The sequence below is a fragment of the Phalacrocorax aristotelis genome, chromosome 3 (assembly GCF_949628215.1).
Source record: "Phalacrocorax aristotelis chromosome 3, bGulAri2.1, whole genome shotgun sequence".
Lineage (NCBI taxonomy): Eukaryota > Metazoa > Chordata > Aves > Suliformes > Phalacrocoracidae > Phalacrocorax > Phalacrocorax aristotelis.
In genome coordinates, this window is record NC_134278.1 from 116,247,920 (window position 1) to 116,273,181 (window position 25,262).

The following is a 25,262-nucleotide window of genomic DNA, read 5'->3' on the forward strand; positions in this document are numbered from 1 at the left end:
ACTTTGAAGCTCATTTTAACATAAAAGGATAACAGCTTCTAGTGCAGAAACTCACATCTCAGTTCTGCTTGTATGTTAATGCTCATGATTCAGATCTAAGCAATAGCATTACAGTGACTCTTGGATTAAAATAGAGTTTCAGGAACATTATTGCTCATTCCTGCTTTTCCATATGAATTAACCTTGACTGTTAGGCAGAAACCTGTTCCCTGCATGGGAACAATTCCAAGAGCTATCAAGAAAAAGGGATCTGGCTAGCTGTTAAACAACAGTCCATGTAACAAGCCCTACTTAACACCTAAGATATTTCCAAAGAAAATGAAATCCCTAGACTCTACAGTCTTACATAGTTCTTGTTGAACGTAAATACCACCGGACATATCATGTGTCTGTCATACCCACTGCACACTGCGGAAGTCTCTTAAAAGTACTCAGAATCACACTTTTCATACAGTTCCACTCCCTCCTTCCACAATACAAAGATCCCTGCCCCCTAATTCAGTTGCACTCCATATCCTTAAGTATGCATTTTATTATGTACTGTCTTTGCTGTCTTAAGAGTAGCTTAGCTTCCCTAACCCTTTTATAAAAGCCAGGACAGATCAGCATTGCCCAAGAAACACTAACATCACTAACACATAACTGGAATAGAACGCAACAGCTGATTAACAACTGAACAGGAACAGGACAGGAAGCAAAGGACCCAAGCCCAAGCCCCAGAAGGAATGTTAATGGCGAATAAAAATACCCAGGGGAGATTTTGACCAGGAAATGAACACTAGCTTTCTAATGCATATAAATTCATAGAACCACTTTTAATGGCTACATCTGAAATTGCACGAGAACCAACTCAGCAAAAGGTCACTTCCCAAGTTACCTTTAACTCTGACAGCTGTATCAGGGGCTGTCACGAATGGGTGCATCTATCACAGGGGCTAACGACAGCTTCTCATCCAGAAACGCTGATGCACCAGAAGCCTGTTTAGTTTGTTCAGTCATCCCATTAGCTTGATCTCTTTAGTTTGTTCAGTGATCCTTTCAACTCTCACAAGGTGGTTTAGACTACAAACTTCCAGAGCCTCTTTGTCTTTGCACCTTGGGTTTCATGTCCTTCCCCACTCTGCCTTTCTACCTGAGTTCTTTTAAGATATTCCATGGGAAGACTTTTGGAGCATGTTTCTCAGGTATTTGAAGAGATGTATATCAGGCTATTAGAAAACAACTCATGGATATTAGGGGAACTCTTGAAAGTTCCTGAAAATAACTGTCCGGGCCCTGCTAGAAAAAGCAAATCTTGATACTCTAACAACATGTACCTGGCAAAAAGCTGGTAGATCACAACGGAAGTTTGGGAGCCACGGCCTTAAACTTTCTCAAACACAAGCTATGGAACAGCTACAGCAAACAAACATTTGAAGAGAAGTGAAGGAGGGAGTGGGTGAACATTGCTGCAGAAAATCAACATGTAGGAATTCCCTCCCCAAGCCTCTGTCAGCTCCTGTGCTGTGTAGAAAGGGAAGAAAAGGAGGGAAAGAAATCATACATTACCTTCCTAGAGCATAAAATCAAAAGGCTTTTAATTAGGACAAAGTAGGAACAGCTTAAATGCTTCAACCTCTGAGAAGCAGACTCTCAGCCCTCTAAGTATTCCCTAAGTCTCATACAACCCCCAGCAATTAATATCAGCCGTCCTCTTGTTTCAGCAGTTCTGGGAAAACTACAGCCTCCAGCTCCTCAGTGCCAGGGACTGAATGCCACTGAGCCATCCCTCTAGCAGAGAATATAGCAATGCTGGAGAATGCTCCATTAGTGCAACCTATATACTTGCCTCAATATGCTCTCCAAAATCTCCCTGCTGTCTATGAGTCAGTGATGCACAGATGGCTAACACACTATGCAGCATCTACAGAGCCGGACAATGGAGCAGAGCATGTTATTTGCATTATTTACAGAGGACAGATGGACAAGTTGTTGCAGCGACCCAGCCTGCAGAACATCTGCAATGTTGAAGAGGCATTAAATCCAGCCCTGATGGTTGCAGGTGCTGGCAAAAGCAAATTTCAATAAATGAAATGGCTGATTACAGCAGCTAGCTTTATTCTGAAATGCTATCACTACAACCATGCTTGAAGTAATTCACATGCCAGTTTTGCTCCCATAGAGCCTTCACCTGCAAACAGAAAACACAAGATGTATTGACTAGGTTTATCCTTTTCAAAAAGAAAGAGACCTGACACCTGCAGTACTTACATAGTACTTCTTCCTTGGGCATGCATTTTGTATCTGCCTAAGTCATCATACATACTGAGGCACATACTAGGGGGAGACAGTGACTGGGAAAGAGTATCAGAATTGGGTGAAATTTCTTTCAAGCTCTGCCTAGATGTAGGAAAGTCCAGCTCAAACCTGCTCAGCCATGTGGATCTTTTGAAACATTAAACATTTGTGAAAGTTTTGAGACGTTGCTTTTGCTGCATACACAGCACACTAACCAGCTCTGCAGGCACTTTTATTGGCAGGCTGAGGAGGAACCTTAAAATAGCATTTCAGGTGTCTCACATCTGTTCTAGGCAAGAAAAAGCCCAATTTATAAGGAGGAGCAATCTACTTTAATCAAACACTATGGCTAAGAACGACCAAGTTGTACAAAGGTTTGCAATGATCAGTTCGCCCATCCTCCACCAACACTCACCACAACAGGCTCTTTCATTCCTCAATCACATGACTGCAGCCAAACATGACATACTGTTCAGCAAGTAATAAAAAGGATCAGCTTTTTCCCCAAGGTCTTGTCTACATATACACTGTACTAAATTAAACTGACTTAGAAAATAATGTAAAGCAGTATAACCCTCCTGGGTAAATGTTCTTAATTCAGTTTAAAAGCACTTTATGTTGAATCAACTTAAGTTAATAGATAGATACAAGACACAAACTAAATTAAGGATGCCTATACAAGAATGCTGCACTAATATAATCACAGCTGTTTCTAATCTGATTAAGTTAAATCAGTACAACTTCCCTGCAATGGCAAATCCTTACCAATATTGAAGTTAACCCTTTTTTGCCCTTTTCTACTTCCAAAGGTTTTGCTGGGTTTTGTTTTTTTTCTTCCAAAAAACCGATACCTCTCTCTCAGAATCAATAAAAGCTAACCACACTACACAAAGCATAGTAAGGCAATAAAGGTATTGACATTTATATGACTTGAAAGTTTTACTACTCCTATGCCAACTAAACATCATAATAACACTCAGACCAGCATGGCATAACATTTTCTCTATTCTCCCCAAGAGCAGAAGGGTGATCACAAATATTTGCGCTGTACCTTGCTTTCCATACACCCACGCAGCCTTTGCTTGCTGATGTCCAACATACCTGGAGCAGTTCAGACACTAGGAAGGCAATATTCCCTACTCGCTCATTCCTAAGAGTATGGCTCACCAACAGCTTATCTGAGCAAACTGCAGTGCAGAGTTAGAACATGTTATCTAACTGCCCCCAGGCATGGTCTTACTACTGCCCTTCTTCCACCAAAATATAAAGTTCTTTTGCTAACTGTGGGGTAAGCACACACACACATAAAACAAGTCTAAGATCACAGACCTAACATGCTACGAATCCACACTCTAATATCACCTCTCAACTCCTCAGTTCCCACAGCAATTCCTCTTGAAACATACTTGTCAAAATTAAATTCCAGCAATTCCGAAATTAGTGGGGTTTTTTTCCCCATTCCTCATTCAAAACTATCTGAAATGTTCCTCCTGAATATCAAGACTTAATTTATCTTCATTCTTTTGATACTCTCGCTTTCATCTCTACCTGCTTCTTCAGTTGGGTCTCTTCGAGCTCACTCCAAACTCCAGCAACGCAACCATCACCCTCTCCCTCACTGCCGCTTTCTACTGCCCTCTTCACTGCCATCTTCTATTGCCAACTCTGAGCTACCATATACAGAACTAACTTCCTCTTCAGTACAAGTTTCCATGTTCAGCATGGAAAGACAATAGCAAGAATCCTCTCAGAGCCCCTTGCAGAGAACTAAATCCCTCATTGGCCTTCAGAAACTAAATTGTGCCACAACTCTGACAATGTGGTGAGCTGTCACTTCTGCTGAGTACCAGCAGTAGCCATGAAATCAACCAGAGTTGTAAGTTCATTTAAATTATTATTTTTTTGAAAGAGCTATTTGAAGCCCTGATCACATGGCAACATGGACTGTAGGTACACACAAGAGTTCAGTTGCTAAGGGAACCACACTTCCACGTTTTCTATTTACCAAATTTAAATTTCAACTCTCCAAGGGCTGCAGGCACTTTTTTACAATAAACTGGTCTTGAGTCTTAGATTCACATTGGTGGTTTCTAGCAATTATAAGGTTATGTAGCCCTACACCAACTCCAGGATTCATGCTCACCATAAACACATGCAATGAGGAAGGCAGGAAAAATTTCCATTCTGTAAGTAAGGAAATTGAGGCACTAGGAGAAAAAAAACCCCAGCTTTGTGCACTCTTTTTGCATGAAATTCTATTTTACAGAAAACAGCCTCAGCTGTCATAAGAAAGGAACTGCAGATAAATTCAGCAAGACACAGCCTTATTTCTTGCACCTAAAACAAGAGTGATCTGGGATAGAAAAGAGAAGAAAAGTGTGCATGAGCTAAACACCTACCTGACAGCAATTGAGTTGAATAGCCTGCAATTCTTTATAAGCACAAATAAAGCAAAGCAGCAACCCTCATCCAGTAGTGTGAGAACAGTATTTGTACTATACTCAATTCTCCCTGCTGGTGGGGTTTAATCCCAGCAAGAATCATTTTGGTTTAATTAGCTTTTCCCTAGCAGATGGTCAGATGTGAGAGGCAGAGAATGGTACAGGCTTAACTGTTGGGTGATTGTGCAGCTGCATCTGTAGCTGCACAGTTAAGCATGTCCAGGAGTCCAGCTGTAGTTTGCACAACACTGTCCGTCTCTGCCATTAGCCAAATGGCAGCTTCCTCTTTCTCCAGATTATATATCAGAGGCACTACCCAAAGGCAGGCAAACAACTAACATGTAGTCTCACCACCATCCCCTTTCTCAGACAAAACCCTCAAACCTTAATCAACTGAAAGTCCCCCTTTCTTTGGTGACAGAAGCACATTCAGAAGCATTGCCATGGAAACTTGAGCCATCCTCTGTGCTATTCATCAGAGATGATCTTCTAGCACAGAAATATTTTATGATCTCTATGGCACTGAATACAGACAGCAGTCAGTATAATGAAGTAGAATTACAGACTCCAGCATTGTATGAGAATAGCAGTGGGTCATTCTTCAACGAAGCCACCTGATCCTCACTTCACCTACAGCGAGCAATAGCTTGTTATACTCTGGCAGGGAAAATCAGTGTAGCGCTGAGAGAAACAGAAGTGGTGTTAGATGAATAAACCTATTCAGCCAAAGGGAGAAAAGAGAAAGAGGTTTACAGCCTTTTCCCAAAGCTGATCACATCCTGCCACTTTCCCTTCCCAGAGGCTACGAGCAATTTTGCTACTGTCACCTGTGCAAAGCAGGATTCCTACCAGACATGGACACCTCCCACTTAACCCAAGCCACAGCCATTGCCTACTCTGGCATCTGCATGAAATACTCCCTATCAACTCCCAGTCAGCCTCTGCACCCAGGCATGATGTGGAGTGTTAGAGCACCCACACCTACATGCTGGCAGTAGTCGTCTCAACAGGCCACAAAGGCAGAACAAGGAAAGGAGACAGCTTTCAAAAACATGCTTTGGGCCTAGCAGATTCAGAGCCTGAGCCAAGGGCAGGAACAGGCACAAAACTTGTCTCAACTCTGTAAACAATAGAGCAGCACAGCTCCTGAAGCAGAATGTAATGCAGCACCTTCTCTTTTTTGTGGTGTGGCCCTGTAGTTAATCTACCTCAGTTTGCCTCTTTTTTGTTTTGGGTTGTGTTTTTTTTTAATGATTCTCTTAGTTTTCAGCACCACAGAACTGCAGAGAGATTTTTTTCTGAGAGTTCAGTCACAGAAATACAACACAGTTTAATCCAGCTTAGGAAAAACAAACAGATCCACCCACCCATCTTTCACTGGTGACCTGTATAAAGCATGCAACTGGCTATGGCTCTTCTCTCCCCATTCACCTGGGCTCCACTCAGTCCTTTTAACAGCAGGATGCTAACCACAGCAGAGAGGGGACTCACACCTCCCCACCCTGCCCTACAGCATGAGGAGGCTGCCCATCACCAGCAGTCACAGGTTGCACTGTTTGTCCTTCTTTATATGCTGTATTGTACCTCCCAAGTTCACCTTCATCCCTTGAGAGGGATAACCATGGATGCCTCACCTGAGGCCAAGCAGGACTGCTTCAGCTCTTCCCTGAGACACAACCCCTCCTCAGGGCAGAGTCAGAGTTCTCATCAACCATCTCCTTCCACATTTGTCATCATTGCCAGCACCAGTGTTGGTCTTCAGCTGGAGCTAATAATGAACATAAATTGCCTCAAGGGGCAATTGCAGCAAAGGCCCAGCACTTCAGCTTTACCACAAGGTCAGCTTGTCCAGACTAGCACTACATTCCCCTGCCCAGCATTGCTCTTGTAAAACTGAAATGCCTAGTGTTTACCACCTTTACAACCTTTGGGATAGCATAAGCCCATTAATTATTCTGAGGTCAAGGAAAAACATCTCATTTTTAGCAGTGAAGACAAGCTATTCACCTCCACAGGGCTCCTCCCTGTAAAGCCCCCTGTAAGTTCATTCTGTGCAGCTCTTCAGAGAGCAAGCTGGGAACGAGAGCTAGTCGAGCTGCAGGTGAAGTCACTTATCCTCAAAGGGGCTCTAACGGAGAGCTGAGGATGATTGGCCCCAGATATCCTAAAGAAAGTACTTTGTTGTCGTTAAGCATTAGCCTAAACCATTCAAAGAGCTAGCAGCTCACTGCTTGTCTAAGGGCAAAGACTATGGATGAATGCCAGTGTATAGCCAGGCAGATGTTGCAAAGATAAGGTGTTTGTCCAGTGCTGAGAGCAAGCTGTTCACTCACACCTTCAGCTTCATGCAGCTGCACGAGCTGAGCTCTACAGAGTCTGTGACTCTGGACTAAGGAATGTCTCAACTGAAGAAACATATCTGCTGCTGGCTCCAGGTGCTCCAGGATCAGACCAATTCCCAGTTTTACTGTCCACCCCTGCTTTCTGCTCCCTGTCCCACCAGGGGGAGATCTAGCTACTTGGTGAGGATTACTGGTCTAGCCAGGGGAGCACCTCTCCCCAGCAGAGGTGTTTGGGACTGCACACAGAAGCACATAGATCTGGATTCCTACACAGTCCTGAAGGCCAGCAGGGAAGCCAAAACAAGGAACTAGTCACTTTCTCTCCACAACATATTAAAGCTCACTGACCAAAAGAAAAATGCCGAGAATCAGTCCTCCTTAGCCAATGTCACATCCATTTCATTCCAGCTCCCTTACTTTCCTTCCTGGCAATCAGAAAGTGACAGCAGAAGCAGTATTTAATCCTAAACAAGATTTCCATTTTGGCAGCCATAGCCAACATTGCATGACAAAGCTGAAAGATGCAGTGATTATACACACTTAAATGTTTTATCAATAACAGTCCACTTTGAGACTTACTTATATTTTACTAAACCTCATGTCACCACAGGGCACACTGTTCAGTTTGGCACTGCAGAACAAGGAAGAAAAAAGAAGATTTAGGCAACACACTTCCTCATCAACACCCAAGCCCTAAAAGTCAGATACGGAGTCAGTGACAACTAGTATGAAATAAAATGCACAGTTTACATGAAATCAAGGGAGAAGAGAGCCCAATCCAAGCATTTGTAACCGTTTCACAATGGTAAGTGTCTTCTGCAACAAGTAACATTCCCCTAATCAGCTATCATTGAGATTCTGCTTTGAAAAGTGGTCCATCTTTCTCAAGAGAGGGTGGCATGGACCAGTCTGGTAACAGTAGCTCTGCAGGAACTCATCCAGAGACTGCGGCAACAGCAAAAAGCAAAAACTAAGCTATAAAGCCGGTGTGCTTCTGAGAGCCAATTCTTTCATGCCTGCTGCTGTCTAAGGATATCAGTAGGGAGGTCTTCTGCAGAAGACTAACTCTAATGTGGAAATGACTGGCAGGTCACAGAATTTCAGGCTACTAGAAATTGCTAGAAGGGAAACTGCAAGTCCCAAAGATCAAAGCAATTAAGTGAACAGCCCAGGGCTTACACAGGGCACAGAAGATGCTCTGCTGTTCCTTCCACAAGCCTTGCCAATGGGCTACCCATACCAATGCTGCCAAAACAGACTACATTTCCCTGTGCCAGGCAAATAAAAGACTTACATGAAGAGGACAAGGATGGCTTGCATGATAGGAGCATAAAAAATTAGTGTCCATTTCTCACAGACATGTCAAGGATCCCAAAATAATGCATCTGCATCCTGATCTGTCATCCTTCACCAAGCTTCTCATCCTCAACTCTTGAGGTACCAGCCAGGAAAAGGAAGCTTTTCCAGAAGAAGCTGGAGCAGTTCAGCTGCAGCACTTATGTGTAAGAACATTTACCCACTGACTGGGGAAACACACCTACCCAGGTTAAAACCCAGAGCCATTCCATCTCCAGGCAGACATCTCATGCACAGTTTGTACTGAACAGAGCTTGATGAGCTGCTCAATCATCTGCTGATGCCAAGAGCACACAAGCTGCAGGGGGGACGAGCCAACCTTAATTGGCCTTATTGGTGTAAATTAAACCCTACAACACACCCAAGCAAACAGCCAGTTCCTTTGGAGAAGCAGGCATAAGTTATTTTGCTGCAGCTATAAAGGAAACATTGCTGCTAGGACATGCCCCTGGAGTGACTGTGCCGCTCAGCTCTCCCGCTGCATTCCTGGGGTTGTTTAGCATGAACTCAGCTCCAGCCTTTCCAGAAGCAAGAAGTCTGAACCCTGAATGCCATCTGCAAACACAGCCAGACTCCACCTCCTGCATGCCTGCAGGCCACCAGGTGTGGCCAGGAATGGCACAAGCTACACACTAAATACACCTTTGATGTGGAGCTGAAAGCATGTAGCCAGGGGGCATGAACAGCACGACGCCCGCCGCCGTGCTGACTCCCAGTGCAGGAATGTGGCTGCAACCACAGGCCAAGGAAGGCAAACACGTTGCATTCCTCACCAGGCAGGGAAGGAAAACAAGGAGCAAGCCCACACACCCACCACACTGACACCCACCATGCTCCCCACGCATGCCAGCCCTGCCACTGCCAGGACCCCAACAACACTTTCAACCTCAAACTTATCTGTGGGAGAGTCCTCAAGTTCTCCAGGCAACTTCTTGAGCCATGGGGCAAGAGAAACTGAGCAAGGCAGCAGAGTTATCAGCTGGGCACCCAAGCCACAAGGAGAAGAGCTGCAACCAGGGCTGAGGAAGTAATCATGTTCCAGGGCAGGAACTGAGAGCTTTCTGCAGTAGCCTGGGAAGGGAATTTCCCTGATTTTTCCCTATAAGACAAGGGGCAAACACAACACTGAGCCTTGTTAAGCTAAGGGGGCAGAGCTGAATAGGAAGGTGACCTTGGGTATCAAGGGCGCTTGGAAGGATCCAGGCCTTTTCCACCTCCAAGAAACCACTCTACCTTAAGTCAAGCAGCTTCTCTGAGATGCAGGTACTTCCTCATGACTCAAAAATCCTTTTGTAAACACTGTCCCCACTGCCCACAGAAACAGATCTGATCTTCATGTTACTTTATTATCCCCCTACAGCACTGACACCAGGTCACTTACATGATCAAGAGAAGAGAGACTTAATGTACAAAAACCCAAGACATCGGGTAACCTCTTGTCTTGGTGCTTCACTATTTTAGAGTCGCAAGCAGACCCTATGCTCTAGTCAGAAAAAAAAAAGTACTCCTCCTTCACACAGTGCTGCTTTCCAAAGAATCTGTGGCTCCCAAACACAAAGCTACTCTAAGGGGAAAAAGATGAGGATGACTCAGGAAGTGAAGTTGCTCACAGCATTCTCAAGTCCATGAAAGGAAGGCTGTATTCCGACCCCCATGTTCTGAAGTTGCACTTACTTTGTGTAATACAATTAAATATCAACCGACTCCTAAAAGCCCACTGCCCAGTGCTAAGGATCAACTGTGAGACTTAATAGCCAGTGTTCTCCCAGTGCCAAGCAGGAGAGCCAATGCTCTTGAGTACTATAGCAAGAATGTATTCCACTTGAAACTACACCAATATCCCAAAGGCTGCCAAAAAGAGCTTTTATCTGCTGTGCTTCACAGAGTAGGTTCTGAACTTCAGCAAAGCACAGGTATATCAGAAAGGAGGAGGATTTCATAAGGCAAAAATGACAGAAACTAACACAAGCAGATATGGCAGAATATATATTACCTTCTAATTTCCAAGAAGGAAAGAGCACACACACAGAGGGAGCCCTGCGCTGTCACTGCACAAAAGTGTCAGCAAATTCAAAGATCATCAATGAAGGGGTGAAACACACTAATCTCTGGGGAACCTGGAAGAGGAAAGGTCAAGGTAGCCACAAGCTCCAGAAACATGTTGATGCATCTAGCAAACTGCTGGAGCAGGGACCGTTTACATGGCTATGGCCCAGCTGCTCCACACCCGGCATGTGCATTTCAAGGCCCTCACCAAGGTCTGGTATTAGGTAAGAAGAACAGACCAGATGAAGTCCAGTAGACTTTTCCCTGCCCATTAAAATTCAAGGCCTCAAGCTACCTATTCTCTTCCAAGCCAGTAAGGTAGGCCGCTGCAGTAGCTCCAGTACTGGGAAGAAAGAGGCATGAAAGGCCAGATTTACCAATAGATTTATATCAAAAGATATAAATAGAAGCCTGGCAGAATTTACAAAAGCACCCAAATAGATCAGGTGTCTAAATCACCACATGCAGGAGAAAGGGCTTCTCAACTTCTAACCACTCCATACCTCTCCAACCCCAGCCACCACAAGAAAACCCATTTCAGAGAGGATAGAAGCCCCTGCTGCTCTACAGGTTGCCAAGGGCCATCCCTATGCAATCCACTTCGATGTTGACTGCACCCAAACTCCCACAAGTCTCAACAGTGCAACCTGCAATGGCTGCAGCTCTCGCAGAATGTAGGTCCGCCTGTTTCCTGGAATAGGAGCTGCCTCTTCAGCCTCTCCCTTCCCCCACTACATCTTTATTTTTCATAGACTTAATACTGTTTCAAGGTACAACCCTCATCCTGCCACCAGTGGGCGGGTGAGTGGGGGAAAGGGGCCCTTTATAATTGTAGTGTTGCAATCTGCCAGCCCAGCCAGGCGGCCTGTTCCCGCCTGCACTGTATTAAATACCGTATAACTGATTACACCCCCATGGGGCATGATTAGCAGTCTTCAGAGAACAAAGTCTACTTTCATAAGAATAAGAACAGACACGTACTGCTAACCTACTACACAGCTGGGCAGGTGAGGAAATGGGAAAAAAATGGGAGGGGGGGAAGAGTTAACTGTACTGCTAACTCTATTCTTTCCTTCCCTCCCCTAACCCAGCCTCTCAGAGTTGAGATTTCCATTGCCCTGAATTGTTCCCTTCAGACCTACCCCAGAAGATTCAGGTAATATAAGCTTATAAACAAACTGCCACCTGTGGAAGTCAGGCAAAGTCCTAACCTGGAGAGGTAAGTAAGGCCTCGAGGCAAGCAGATTGAGCTTTGCTCTAGGTGACAGCAATTTCTTCACACCAGTTCCTAGGAAAAGGGAAGGGTGAATTCCAACAGCAGCATCAAAAACAAGGAGGGAAAGCTCAAAATACGATCACGTACCCACACCCCGCTCTAACCTCTGTATCTGGAAAGTCTATATAAATAAGTGCAAAGCATCTAACTCAATCTGGAAGTTTAAAGCTCTCCAAAATCAGGCGATTATTTTTTTGTGGGGAGAGAGGAGGCAGCAAACAGGAGGAAAGCCCTCTCCATCTGAGATAGATAATAGGGATCCCCAAACACACACAGTCCACATGCATTGCCGCAACAAAAAACCAGCCTGATGGAAACTTAGCCAATCTGACATGGAATGACCTACAGCTCATTAACAGGTGCCTTCTAAATCTCAGATGCCCACACAAACAGCCACAAACATTATTTGGTGCTATCTGGCCTCCATCTCAGCAAAGCATGAAGAATCAAAACACACTCTACAGCCTTTCACCAAAAGGAATAATAAAAATGGAAGCAAATCCTAGGCTCAAACAAGCCTAGGATGAGTCCTTCCAGCCACTCTCCCTACACCTACGACAGAGGAGAGCAGAGCGGGAAGCTCCAGGAAATGGTCTTCTTTCAGAGGGATACACTGTGCAGCTGCTTCAACAAAATACTGAGAACCCTTCTAACTGTATCATTTTGGAAACGAGTCACCTGCTTTACCCAGAGCCCACTGGCTTTGCCCATGGCCCCACAGATGCTTTTGGTACAATCTGGAAGTACTTGTGTTCAGCTGATGTATGTAGAAGGAGACACCTTGCTGACACATTCCACCCAGATTCTTACCCAACCCACCCAAGAAGGAATTTGTTGATGGAGACACCAGCCCAGCTAAAAGTTATCTACTTCTGTCTGCTTTATTTAGCAGCTGGTCCTTCAGCCAGTGCATAGGAGGTACCTGAACTGTATTGTCTAGTCTCATTCGTACAGCAAAATCTGCATGTTGTCTTTATTACAGAAAGACCTGAAGGCACCCACTGACTTTAGGCTCTGATATACTCTACATTGATGTAAAAGCATCAATACATTTAGACTTATCAAATGGATCGTGCTTCCAGGGTTTGGACACATGGGAGGTTTCACCATAAACACAAGTTAGTCATTAGAAGCTTCAGAGGTAATTTAAATTATCGCAGCTAGCACAAAAATAGTTTTACTTTGGGAGTTGAAGTTGCAAAGCTGTAATAAATCCAAGTGACACAGTAGAACTTTTTTTAAAAAGCTGAAAATAAGTTGTGAAGCCCCAGATAGCCCTCTATGTAACTTGATTCTGCTATTATGGGCTAGCAAAAGGGAAACCACTCTTCACACTGTGAAAAGACAGACCCAAATCGTCCTTCTATCATCCTTCAACTCCTAGGAGACAGAAGTAGCCTGCTTGTATTTTGTGTGTGTATATATAAAAATATGTAAAATATACAGAAATAATATAAAATTTTTTAAAATTTTGAAAACCCACACACAGCTAACAATGAATTGTTCAATCCCCCCACCATCCTGGGCATGAATCAGGCATCTGAGCTCAAATTGGAGCACCCCAATCCAATGCTCTCCCCTAGCTGCTGTACCCACCCGCCCATTCTCAGAGGGAATTGCCTTCCACTGCAGATAAGCACTCCCGCTATTCCCACACCGGTATTCACCACCAGGCCAAGAGACCCTAATTTAGCCCCACACGGGCCTTCTTCAAACTGCTAATCCCCAATTCACAGCTGTTTTTCAAACATACAGGCATGAGCAAACTGTAAACGATTTATGGCGCGTGGCAGGAAGACTCCTGGCTCCCTGCGTAGGCGGGGTTTTGGGACAAGATCATGCTTGGACTAATGTTTATATTGCAAGTTGTCAGTCAGGTAGTAAATCATCTCCAGAGCTGCATAGTAATACAGATCTCCCCATCCAGCTGGAGCCTTGACGACACTGAATCCTGTTATAGCCATTTCAGATACACCTGGGGACCTATTTACAAAGGCATCATCTAATCAAGGAAAAATGGATACACTTGTAAGTAGACTCTGCAGAAATTCTGCAGCCCAGCAAGGGTGATTTGCATTCAGGAATCAAGCCACCCTGGTACAAGACGCTTCCTAAAATTGACACTCTGTACTAGCCCTAGAAGAAAGTGGATTGAGTGCCTACACAGACATCTACTAACAAAGTGTATTACTAGCAAAATGCAGGTACCTGAGAAAATCCTTCTGAGCAGTTTTTGTTTCCTAGTATTTACATAACCACAGTGCAAGCAATGCTTAGAAAATAAATTCTAAAAGTTCAAGAAATATATTTTGCATACTTTAGTGCACGAGACACTTTCTGCTCAGAATAATGAAACCACTTAGATAGGATGTGGACTTGAAGTCCATTCTTAAGAAAGGTTACTTAACTCTAATTTTAAACAAATATCCTGCCATTTCTCATTATTTTCTTCTCCCCCATTTGAAAGGGCTGTGCACAAAATACACTGTATATGGATCTCCCACAGGTAAAAGGGAAGGGAAAAGAGTTCTCAAAAAGGAAAAAATAATAAAAACGCACAAAAAACTCAGAACTATAGAATTAACTGCAATCACTTTTCAGTTATGTAAGATAGACAGTCATCTCCCTAGAATATTTTTAACCTTCCCATTGGGCAGCAGCAGAGTCCTCACTAATGAGCAGCCAAGCTGCAGGATGAAATCTGATTTAGGAGACAATGAAGCAAAGATCTTTGGGAATTGTGCAGAACTTGTGCAGCAAGATATACCCAAGTCTAAATGCAGTCACCCCGAGTAGCATATGCTAAAATAATGGTCAAAAACCTTACTGCCACAATGATCATCTAACTATTATCTCAGGAAAATAACTTACATTCTTTTGAAACAAATGCTATAAAGTAAAACTTGCCTAAGGCTTTTTATGAGCCTAAGTATAAGCCCTGAATAGTTTGAGAAACTACCTCATCTGTCCCTTTTGATTTCAGAACCGTTCGTGCATGAGTGTTGTGTTAATGCAGCTGGACAACTGATACTTTAAACACAAGAGGAAAAAAATCTAGTTATGACTCCTACAACATTGCCAAAGCCAGCTTTATCGCAGAGCCAAAATACAAATACAGAACTCAACCAAAGTCACAGTAGTCACTGTGCAACTGTCCTTTCTGAATTTACTGACCCCTAGAAATCAGAAATTTAAACCAGTTGTCTCTTGCCATCAGCAGCAGGTCAGATCTCCTGTGCCTAAAAACCAGCCTAACCCTTGCAGGAAACCTCCCTTTCCAACCCTGACCCACTTCACTTTCTCAGCATCACAAAACTTCTTTGAACATCTGTAACCCTTTACTTACAGCCGTTACACCTGACACAAGATGGTTATGTAGTGCCCTAAACCACATGCTGCTCCCAGAACAGCCCATAGGGAGGGTATCCATACAGCGATCTCAAGGCTTGCATGACCTGCTGTAGCTCTGAAAATCCCGCCACCGCCCCCCCCCCCCACCCCAGCTCTTTCCTTCAGGAGTTCTCCTAGATTTTCAGTAGGCATTAAAAACAAGCACCTTTTTATATATACACCTCCATACCACTGCCACTTACCTTTATTAGCCTATCCATCAGATTATATGCCTACTTGGCCAGGCAGCACTGATGATTCTCTCAATCCTCAACACACACTGGACCAGAACACAGGACGCAGACTGTGTCTTCCCAGCTATAGTACATTGAGGCTCATGCTACAACATTCCAGATCTCTCTTGAACAGCCTTAAAGCTTTCCCTTTCAGCTGCCTTCTGGATTAAAGTCCACTACAAGACTGCAAGGTAGAGAGGCCAAACTCCACACATTCTTTTCCCTCTTACAAGTAAAGGCAAGAAGCACAAAGGACTTTGCCTGACCACTCAGCATGAAGAGACAATATTTACATGTCTTCACATTCATGAATAAGACGGTCCTCATCCATGGGCTGCACTATCTTTTCCAAGGACCCTGCTCTCCTCCAGCTTAAAAACCTCAACTACCAGCTCTAATCAGAGCAACTGGAGTGCTTTGTGGGTTTGTGTGGTTTTTTTTGTTTGGTAGGGTTTTTTATCCCCTGATGCAGTTATCACAAAAAGGAAAGCTAAGTGGACAACCTAACATAGCAAATAGGTGTGATTCAATACCTTGCCTCCAACACAGGCCAACACAAGGTCCTTTAGAAAATGGAGCAAGAAGCCCCAGTGGACAATTATGGAAGAAACTGCCCTTTCTTCAAACCTTTACCTGTTAGAGATCAGGTTATGTCTGAAAAAATACATCTTCTAAAACGAGTTCTTTAGCTAAAGCAAGTCTGAACATTTCCACTCATAAGTGCTTGATCTTTTCTGAATCCTGCTCAGCTCTTAGCCTCAATGCTATTATGTGGTAGTGAATTTCCACAGATTAGACATCATGTGAAAATACTTTAAAATCATTATTCAGTTTGATGCCTATCAGTTTCACTGAATTGCCTTCACCTCAACTGAAGAATACATTCCAGCTCCTTCACCTTTGCACAGCAGTCTTCCTCAGGCTTGGCATCCGGCATTGTTGAAAAGCAGAGGAAAACTGAGCCCACCCAAGTGATGCTTATCCTGCATTCCAACCATTGCAATGCTATTCTCACACTCCTACTCGACCTTCCACGCCATTTCCTTCCTAAGCACAGCTCCCAGGAGGACATTTGAGAGAGGGTGGCTCATGTCATTCCAAATATGACACAGTCTGCAAGCTGCTGCTTTTGGCCTTCTCTGTCTGAGCATATTGGCAATAAGACCATACACGAACATCCTGACAACAAGAAGAAAAATTTCCGAGTCTGGAACAAACAAGGGGGCAAAAAAGAGAAAAGATTAAGTCAAAAAGATTCAGCCAGATAAGGTGTTAGAAACCATGGAAAGAAATGAACTGCTCCTGGGAAGGGAAGAAAGGGAGGGGGGTGGTTCTCCAAGTGCCCACTTGCTTTAAACAAGGCAGAGCCCAACTTGTACTCTATAGCAATTTTACCATGCTACAGAATACGCAGGACAGTGGATCACACAGGGGTCTGTTTCATTTTGCAGTCACGGCTTGAAATAACCTTTTCATCTCTCCTTCACCAAGCTTTACTAAAGCATTCAACACCACAGTATCCAAACATCTTATAGACACTTACGGACTCTTCCTGTAATCCCCAATAAGGTAAGCATTAATCATATTTTGCAACTGAAGAATGAAGAGCAAGGAACAGTAATGATCTGAACATGTTCACTCAATAAATCCGTGGCAAAAATTAGGTGTCTAACATTGCAGTTCAGAATTCTGGCCACACGGTCATCCTTCCCCTCCAATCAGCTGTAAAGGTCGTTCAATTTTAAAAAGTAACATTATTCCTACTACAGTTACAGACCCAGCCAATCTAGATCTAAGGAAAAGCCCTCAGGTAGGGGAACTGGCAGGGAAACAGGAGGGACAATTTCATGCCTTAAGGCATTAGCCCTGTTTGCATAGATTATGCACGTAGTTCCTTTGCAGTCCTGTATAAAATGAACTTCAGAGAGGATCATATTTACCTATTTACTTGTGACTTGATATACACACAGCGAGCACAGATACCACAAGCACTCACTCTCCATAGCTCAAAGTGTCATACAAAAAGGGGGTATCTTCCCAACAAAAGCCTTCAAGCAAGAAGATTAACATACCCAGCTTCAGGACCTTAAATTTACTCACAAAGCATCAACCAAGTCAAACAGCCAAGAAAATCTGCTCTATTATGACAATTCCAGTTCTTGACAACCCCAATCAAAAGAGCAGAGATGAATCAAAAAGGTGTCAGACCAGATCCTCATCTCTTAGTGGAGGAATCCTGCCCTCAACCTGTATCACATGCGGATTCTTTTGAGACTCCTGTATGCTATATTTCTCCCAGCAACATGAAAGACAGAGGGTTATTGGCCACTACTGTATTAGTCTTGTCACACTGCGCTGTAAAAGCTAGGCTAACAAGGACACAGCACAGTTAATTTATTACGATCTAACCTCCAGAATTACTTCTTGGGACTATGCTGTAGGTGTGGCGACACATGGAAATCTCACAGAATCCAGCTTTCAGTGGATTCTTCATAAAACACAGCAGACATTTTAACAGGTTGGGGAGCTCACCTTCAGAAAAATCATCAGCCTCCAGGACTCACAAGCATCAAGTCTGCTTCAAACAACTACCAAAAAATACAGTCACATTTTAATCAAATTTGTTTATTTTTCTATTGCTCAAACAGCCTAGCTTTCTTCACCTTTTTAAAAGCACTTTATACACTGCACTAGTCACCACAAATCTTTTCTCCAAGCCAGCTCTGGTACCATTCACACCAGCACGCTGACCAAAAACTACTCATTGTCCTATCTGACTTTATCCTGCCCTGGGACAAAAAGGGGGCAGACCTGCAAAGGACTACAACTCTTTCAAAGCAACAGTCTACTTCCCCTCCATACTATGAGACATAATTATACTTAGATGGCAGAGATAAGAAGTCTGAAAGCTGCAAAGCAAGTGACTTAGCAGCAGCCGACAAAGTACTTGAAACAGACTGGAAAAGAATGCAAGGTCATCTTTGGTTCAGAAAGCTGGTTTGAGGAGGCAACAGGTCTTGGCACGTAACTCATCCCCTCCTGACCCAATGCCTTGTTAATATTAAGGATGAAGACAGCCACAGGCTGCACTTTGGAACTCCACTGGCCCTGCTGAAATGCATTCCCATTATTTCAAGAACACTGAGTGCCTGGGAAGGAACAAAAAGCCAAAAAATTCTGATACCACAGCTAAGACCTTCTAGCTTAAATGCTGATTTAACATGCAGAAGCTGAAACACACTGTATGCAAAGCACTGTTTTGATACATATGCTTTCTACAGTGATTCATTAAGAAGTGAAGAAAAGAGAAAGGAGTTGTACTACAAGCAATTTGACAAGTAACTGAAAGGGATGAACGACTCAAAGGATCAGCTACTGGGTGCCAAATAACTGCCCCTCTAAACTGGATGTCAACAGTGAGGTTAGGAGAGGACAGAAAGACCAGCAGTACCCATCAGGGGATCAGTTAACATATGGGTGGAAAAAAAACAGCGTAGTGGGAGAAATGACCTAACAGAACAGAGGATCACCAGAATTACCTAACTTTGGCATTGCAGTTATTGCAAGAGGACGATTATCAGAAAGGATTTCACTGGGATTCTGACTGGGTAGACCTCTTGGCATTACACAGAGAACACATGAAGCTATTCCAGCACTAACAGAACAGAATTCAGGCTGTTCTCTGGGTGGCGTGGCTTTACATCTTTAACTGAGCTCTTCTTCCCAGGGGGTCTTACTGAATTCTTCAGGGTCACTCCCATTTCATTGACACTCCTAGTCTCTCAATTCAGGCAACGCAGGCCAACTATGATGCAGAGAACACCACAGAAGGGGAGAGTTTTTCAAGTATGTGGTTTACATATTCTAAAAAAATTCAATTAGTGGAACCAAAAGAACACAGTCTGACTCAGCATCAGCTCATTCCTTGCTTTCTTACCTGCTGTCTGATGCTTCAGCAAGGATTCACTGCTTCCTCTTATGTAAGCCCTTTATCCCAGTTCCTTCTCTGAATCTGTAAAACAGAGATGCATACCTCTGAAAAGCCTTCCCTGGCACAGAACTATCTACATTTGATGGATGATTCTTTTCAGCGGACAGCCTCCACCTGGCATCTCTCAGATCTAGGTCATTCTCAGCCTTGCCAGACTTGTATATTGTTTGCACACCCTGATGCCTACCAATGCAACCTCCTGTCCATCTAAAAATCTGTTTAATAGTGCTCAATCTTTTGCTCTGCTCCATGCAGTGTGCTCAAGCCCAGAGCCAGGCACACTGCACACTAACTCTATAGAAGAAAGTGTCCCTTGCACTAGAGAGGGTGTCCAGGCTGGCAGAGAATTTCCCATTCCCCCCTGCTAGGTTTGGCACCAGGGGAGTGCTGCTCCCTCCCTTCCAACTCTGCCTGTCAGTTATACTCTGGTTCCTTCACACACACATGCTGGTCCAGACTTGTTCCACTTCGCAGCTCCTACTCCAACAACACTCCCTGTACAGATACCACCTTCTCATCCCCCACACCATCTACACCTCCATCTCCCAGACAAAACTACGCCCTGCACAGACCCGGTTCGGCCTGCGGCTCCTGTGCCCGCTCTGCTCCCTGCCGCTCCCTGACGACCGAGGCGGTGGCACTACCGCCCTCCCCCGAAAGAAGGGCCCCTTCCCCGGGGCCAAGGCTGCGGCCCTGCCACCCTCCGGCCCCCGCCTCCCCCCGCCGCCCGCCTGACTCCCCCTGCCCACGGTGCGGCCCGCCCGGACCCGCTCTCCTCGGGGGACTCGACACCTCCTCCCTGCCCCGGGCCACACACGAAGGCAGGGAGAGCCCCCCCGCTGGCGGGGTGCCGGCGCGGAGCCCGCCCGGGAAGGCCAGCGAGGCGCGGGGGGCCCCGCCCGGGCCCGGGCTCAATCCCCAGACGGTCGCGTTCCCCGCTCCCCGCCCGACGGGGCCCCAGCCTGGCTCTGACCCGGTCGGGCTCGGCTCCGCCCGGGGTCCCAGTCACTTTGCGGCCGGTTCTGCCCCGGTTCGGCCCTGCCTCGGGCCCGCCCCAAACTTTGCCCGCTCTCGGCTCGGCCCCGCACTCTCGCTTCAGGCCGCCATTTTGCCGCGGGGCACGCCGGGTAATCCGGCGGAATCCCCACGCCGCAGCGCGGCTGCGTCATCGGGCAGCACGGGACAGGGCGGGGCCGGGCGCGGCGGCGGGCGCGCGGCGCGTCTACCCCGTCACCGCGGCAACGCGAGGGGAGGGGAGGGGGGGCGACGGGACGAAACCAATGGGGTGGGGGGAGACACGACGAGCGAACCAAAGTGCCAGCGAGGGGGGGTCTAGCAGGACCCGCTGCCCCAGGGCTCAGTCTGTCTCTGGGCTCAGCCCGCCGGCGGGCCCGACTCGGTCACCCGCTCAGGGCTGGTGGGCTCCGGGGCCGTGGAAGCAAGCGGCGTGTAGCAGCTTGGGGCAGGTCTGCTTTTGCCTGGGAAAGCTTTGCCGGGCTGTTCGGGCTCCTTCCCGAACACCCCTGGGTGGAGGGGGCTCCCCCCGTGCTCCCCAGTAAGGGGAGCTTCCTGTGAGGCCTTTGTTCGGCTCTGCCCGTGGGGACGCCGGGAGACACAGCCACGCCATGCAGTTACGTGTGGACATTGATATTCAATAAATCTCCCTGACAAGACAAGCCAGCTCAAAAAGTACCACCGAGTTGGTGGTTTGGGGTTAGCCCAACAAAGCGGGACCCAGTGCCCTCAGGCAGGAAAACAAAGATGTCTTCATATGTATTTAGGGACACAGGATGGACTGACAGGCTGTTAGCTGCCTTCCACTGCATGGCTCTGGCAGAGGCCTCCCACCTGGCCAGGGAAGGATGCAGAACCTGCCCCTTCGTTTCCTCCTGGAAGCTTCGATAGAGCAGCTGGGCTTTAGCCCTTGGCCACCTCACAGGCTACTTCCGAGGTTACGCAGTTGTCCCATGTCAGAGCAGACCTTGAGAAGAGGCAGCTCAACCTCTGAGCTGATGAAGATGACAAAAAAGCAATAGTATAGGCTGGTTATGGCAGTTAGAGCCTGTGGGTGCACTCAGGACCCCAAAGTGGGCTCACAGTAATTGCAGGTGATCTGCCCTCCTCAGCCAGGACAATTCACCGAGAGGCAGTGTCCAGGGTCAGCTCCTTCCCCTTGTTATGGTCCTCAGTCCCTCAGAAACCCCCTGACACTCTGAGGCGTATCACAGCCTGAACTAGGGTAGTATAACGCCATCCATGGGACCAGGTAAAGAAGGGAGAAGGGCAGAGCAGTGAATGGAAAAATCCACCTAAACCTCCCCAAGGACAACTGCCTGCTTCTTAAAGGAGAAGGGCTGAGGCCAGTGTGTACCAGCCAAAGGTGGACAAGAGCTAGTCAAACCTGGACATAGCTTAAGTAATGTGCTTTTATCTTTATTTGCAAAATGATCCACACTGCTCTTCTAGCCTTGGGACTTCAAGAGTCAGTACATTTTAATTTTGAACCAAAACACCCCATTTATTCTGCTCTGAGCTCACACAGGTACTTTGTCCATTGCCTCTCACACCTGCTGCATAGTCTTACCCTCCACCCCCCCTCCCTATTACAAACATCTCTGAGTTGATATTCACATGGTAAATAATGGAGCTTAGTCCAGAGGAAATTTACGTGGTTGAGAAAAGTCGTGGTAATATTTGGAAGATATTTCCCAATGTACTACATTTATGAAGCCTTCAGATTTGCATTCAGGTAGTACCAGGCTCACAGCACTGCAGACTCTGCCCAAATGGTCCCTTCTCTTACACAATAAAAGACAGGTGCTCAGCAGGAGCATGCTTCCATGACCTTGGGAATATTGTGCAAAAACGTCTGCCGTGCACCCAGCAAGTGCTGTCTGCACCATGCCACACGTCAGCCAGGGATATTTCAAGACAGCCTTCAGTACTTGTGCCCCCATAAATTCTCCAAATCCTCCCTGTGCTGGAGTCAGATAACAAGCAGGAGGACAATGGCTCCAAGAATCCAGGCTGCCCATCTGCTCTGCACTTCCAGATTCTTGCTTCCACAGCACCAGCTGATGAAATTTTCATAGCTGATGAGGTTTCTCATTTCCACTGGGCCATGCTGCCTTGGGGCCTTCACAGTTGTGGTCTGTTCAGGTTTCTGTGGGTGCGCACTGATGGCAGCAATGATTAGAGTCCTTCGCTTTCTTTTGGTGACCTTTCAGAGTAGGATCTCCAAGCTTTTTGTGAGTCTAGGTGAAATAAGCCCTGCAGGAAGGAGAGAGCTTGATTTTCGGATGGTCTCGTCATTTACTGCGTCCATTAAACTTGACTTTTCGAAATCAGATCCCAAGGTCAGACAGTCAAAGGGAGACGGGAACGGAACTCAGGATGCCTGAACACCAGTCACCTGCTCTGAGCACTGAAAAAACTCTTTCCTTAGATCCCAAAGGCCTTGATTCCCAATCCCTCTCCCTCTCTTTCCACACACATTTAACTTGCCTTTTCCTGTACCTGGTGTGCTTGTGAGCTGGACTCACCATTGCCCTGAGCCCAGAGATGTGACATGATGCAAAAGCATGACGTTAGGTTACATTATATTCATTTATCTAACACCATTAGTATCAAAGTGCTGCTCCCTGCAAGGGCCAGTTGCTCACTAAAGCCTCTGAAGTTCAATTAACAAGCACCAGGTAATCTAACACTTGACTCCCAATAATCCTTTTATTTTAAGGGGCCTCTGGCGGACAGAAAGCCCTCAGCAAACAGTCCTGGAAGTACATTTGAGATTCTCTCAAATACCAGCTGAATTTATGACCCTTACTGAAGAGCAGGGAGGAATCTCTTCAAAATACTTTCCAGCTGGCAGCACTTTATATAGACCCCTGTAACTGTATAAAAGGAACCCCTGGAGGGGCAGGTGCCACCCCGTGGAGGGACAAATCCCTCTAGAGTGCCTACAGTCTCTGCTGGTGGAGAAGCAGATACCGGAAGTAATGTCTCCCCACCAGAAGAAGGCAGTGCAGGCTTGGTGCTCTCAAGTTCCCCACCAACCCAGTTCAAGCTGGGGAGACAGCGGATGCCAGACCACCCTTTGGTAGCTGGTTTGGAGGCTATCGCCTGCCTGAGAGTTCAGTTAAGTCCCATTTCCTCCTGCTTGGATGCTGCAGTCCTGAAGGGACTCTTAGGAAACACACACCTCCTCCACTACTTCGCTGACTCCAGCTCTGGCTCTGAAGAGGCTGCACAGAGGATTCCCCACTAGACCTCAGGTGGGAAACCCTCAAACGCATAAGAGGTTTCATGGATGGGCTGGGCTCCCACCAAAACCAAAAAACCCAAGACATACTTTAAGCAGAGCTTGCACTCTGGGATATGCCAGTACAAGAGGAGCCCAGCACCCAAAACCAACAGCATCTCAGGAACAGTAAGAAGAGCGAAGCACAGCCAGCCTGAGACAGCCAAACAAGTCTGTGGATGCAGAATTGGATGGCCAAACACATCCTGCCAGTATGCCTGGAGCGTGTACCTACCAGAAAAAAAACTACCCACCAGTAAAACAGTTGCTAACATCACCTGTGTGTATAAGTCAGTCCATCCTGCTACATAAGAGTGAGGGTTTGGGCTCAATTTTAAAATGAAGGCGCAACCCTCAAAAAACTCCTGGAGATTTATCACACACAAACACTTTGCTGTCAGATCCCCAGCAGCAGTGGCTGAAGAACAGAACTGTGCTGACCCATGCCGACCCAAAGTGCTGTTTGTCTTATGGGACTGCCTAAAGGCATCCATCGCAGTTGGGGTGTAATTGTGCTGGGCACTGCACAGGAAGACAAGCAGACACAATATCCTGCCTCCAAGGCTTAAATCTCTGAATCTCTTTCAAAGCATTTCTGCCAACACAGGATGGAGGATGAAGGCAGAACTGGAGAATGACAACAGAAAACCACCATCGCAGTACCCTGGCACTTGACATGGCTCGGTGGTTTCATGCCATCACGGAGTTTGAGCAGAGGCATGCACAGCTCACACTGGAATTTCAAACATACATAGTAGCACTTTCCCCTGACCCATATACCTGATGAATACATTGCACATCAACTCTTCACCACTGAAATTGCTGCCTGTGCATGTTTTGTATATTTATAAATGCATGCATATAAAAAGAAAATAAATAAAATAGATATCGGTGACCCCTACTGGCCATTTCTAACTAGCCATAAAATAGTGCAGCAACAGCTGGCTCTCACCTCTTGCCCTGTCCCTAGTGTAGACTCATCACAGGGCAGAGAACACAAAGCCTGGAAGCAGTGGATTTGTATTCTGCACTCACCTTGTGCCAGTTGCATCGCTCCCATGGGCAGGCAGCAGAGATTGGGGCCTTCTGGCCTCAAGAAGTTGGCTGTGGCATCCCCCTCATTCCTCTGATCACTACCTGCTCCCTGCCACGTTCACCTGGTGAATCAGTCCCGGCTCTTGCGCTGAGCCCTGCATAGGTGCCTCTGACTCTTAACCAGGGCTCTGCAGGGAACCAGGTACTAGACTGTGACCTTATACAAGGTATTCTGCCAGAAAAAGCCTGTTCCCAGCTGAGACCCAAGCCACAGTTACCACTGCTCCCTGGGGTGAGCTCCCTGTAGGAGGAGCTGCCCCAGCACTGCAGAGTTTCTCCTCCTGCAGCCTCACTCAAGCCCTGCCAACACTCCCTGTAAAGCCTTTGCCCCAGTGGGTGCTAAATCCAGCATGGGTGCTGCTGCAGTGCAGCAGAGACTGAAGGGCAGTCATCCTCCCACACCAGCGATTTAGCCTGGTGAAGGAGTGGAGGGAAACAGCACGTGTGCCCAAGGGGCAAGACGGCTGCTTGCAATGCAAGGCAAAACCCCATGGGAAGCAAAGGCTAGAGTC

The 25,262-nt window shown here is 46.2% G+C and overlaps 1 protein-coding gene across 2 annotated transcripts in view; it reads right to left on the reverse strand.

Annotated features, from left to right (window-relative positions):
- TJAP1 (tight junction associated protein 1) overlaps positions 1–20,480 on the reverse strand; it is a 40,246-nt gene extending 19,766 nt beyond the window's left edge. Inside the window, exons 1-2 of one of the 2 annotated variants that reach the window (XM_075089218.1) lie at positions 20,329–20,480; positions 19,302–19,376 (exon numbers count right to left, since the gene is read on the reverse strand). The gene's annotated coding sequence lies outside the window, so the exon portion shown is untranslated. The remainder of the gene's footprint in view (positions 1–19,301; positions 19,377–20,328) is intronic. The other variant, XM_075089219.1, reaches the window with a different exon arrangement.
- Positions 20,481–25,262: the final 4,782 nt, after the last annotated feature.